At 41.5% G+C, this 2,086-nt stretch overlaps 1 protein-coding gene across 1 annotated transcript in view; it reads right to left on the bottom strand.

The window, feature by feature from the left end:
* Positions 1–2,086, bottom strand: part of LOC107042676 — a 7,899-nt gene that overhangs the window by 784 nt on the left and 5,029 nt on the right. The window lies entirely within an intron of this gene.

Here is a 2,086-nt window from a genome sequence, read left to right as displayed (position 1 = left end):
AAAACATTTTGAAACATTTCGAAAATATTTGAAACATTTAGAGCGAAGAGGAATTATAAGATATCCCCACCCCGCAGAACAATGAGTCATTCCCAGATACCAGGATGACATCATCCTTCCAGAATATTCCCCGACCGTGCTGCCACCTGACTCTCGAATATTCAGGATGACGTCATCCTTCTAGAAAACGATGGTGGTGCCACCTACGTGACAGTCGAATCCCCCCAGCGATATAAGTCCCAACAGGACTCCGGAAGTCTCCCCACCACACCCCCAAACGGATGAGTCATCATGATGACTCACCGATGACGTCATCCATCTCGAAACTTTTGCGACTGTGGCGCCACCTGGTGGCGGGCGCTGGAACTTATATCCAGAACCCGCCTAGTCTAACTACTCATTTCTTTCCATATCATCATGATGAATCCTTAGTATTTGCTTTTTTTGTTATTTTCTGATTGTGCTATTGCTAAAAATGACTACTTAATACTATACATTGAGCGACATTTCATCAAAAGAATTAAGTTGTCTTGCCACGAAGCCACCAATTCTTTCAAGAGCGACAATAGATCCATATTTGTTCATTGGATTTTTTATATCTGCAAGAAGCGACAGTGATGAGCCGAAAAAGACACTGATTGTCTGAAAATTCGTTTGAACAATTAACGAGAGTCTGTTAGCTTCGTTGATTTTTTTACCTCAATTCCAGAACTAACCAACAGCGATTTTAACAATCAACAAAGTTCTAAAATCTTAATGAGTAAATAATTTTTCTGCCTGTCGAATTACCTAAAGTACTTGAAAAATATTCAACAATATCTTTGAGAACAACGACAATTTGACTTATCATGAAAACTAAACGAAAATCGCGGTCAAAAATCAATCACGAAAAAAAAAATATATATAGAAAAAATAATATAAGGAAATGTCAATTATCTGATAAGAGTGAACAAATGCGGATGGCCGCAATGGACAAAAAAAGGAACAGAATCGAACATGTATGAAACGTAAACGGGAAAATTTAGCATTTAAGGGCGCAGAAAATGAAAAAAATAGAGAAAGGATGCAAAAATTTCGGAAGAAGAAAGCGTACAGAAGGAGAGAGAACGAGAAGAATCTACTGAGAATGGAATTGTTGAGAAAGAAAGAACAATACTGAGAGGAGGAGCGCAGAAGAAATATCGTACGTAATGGCATTCTCAGGAGAAGAGTGCAGTATATTAGACAAGAATTGATGGCTAATAAGGAAAGGAATAATGTTTGAGGGATCTGGATTTGTGGAGGTATTGATGAAAAAATGTGGGCTTGCGGAGAGTGGTGAGCGGGACAAAAAAGNGCGGGTCAAAAAATGAACGGAACACGTGCACGTGGTTTTACAAAAACCGTATAATTGTCAATAATAATGTTTATTTTACACTTGTCACAGGTAAAGTCGCTGAGTAAATTCAACTAAAGAGCGCACCGAATTCTTTGAATAGATAATAACTGAGCTGACACGATTATTTATTAATCCGATTACGCGAGAATTGAGCGGTACAAAGAGAAGTTCCTTTAACGAATTCCCGGAAACGAATGAGAGCGAGACACGGGCTTATAGGTGCCACGTGTCCTAATTTTGTGGTCACATGACCTATTCCATTATAATTCGTATGGTAATTTAGAGCGGTCCAGGAAGTGGCGCCTCAGGTGCTGTAATTAATAACCCCCAGTCATCTGAGGTGAGCGCGTCAGGTGTGTGTGAGTGGGGAGAGAATGGACGAGCCTTGCGTGCGTTAGTGTGAGGGACCTGTCAGCTGACAGGATTTCCAACATTCTTCCCGGCCGTCGGCAACTGTAAAGTTTTTGACGCAACCATAATGAGCAAAGCCATGGTGAACTGAAACAAAAAACAAAATTCAAAACGCTCTTTGGTGAGCTGTCGGAGCTTGTCACCCATGAGTGAGTCCGTGAGACCGTCCGGAAGGTGCGATGGCTAGGCATGGCAGCATCCTAGACGTCGGGGGTCGTAAATCCCTTCTGCTTTGGCTGCTGTCATTCTCACGTTGAACCCCGTCGGTTGATCAGGGTCGTGAATCCGTCGAAGTTG

Source organism: Diachasma alloeum, unplaced genomic scaffold (genome assembly GCF_001412515.2).
Source record: "Diachasma alloeum isolate Michigan unplaced genomic scaffold, Dall2.0 Dall_scaffold_00501, whole genome shotgun sequence".
Classification (NCBI taxonomy): domain Eukaryota; kingdom Metazoa; phylum Arthropoda; class Insecta; order Hymenoptera; family Braconidae; genus Diachasma; species Diachasma alloeum.
Note: the sequence above shows the minus strand (reverse complement) of the source record. Positions and strands in the feature narration are given on the sequence as shown.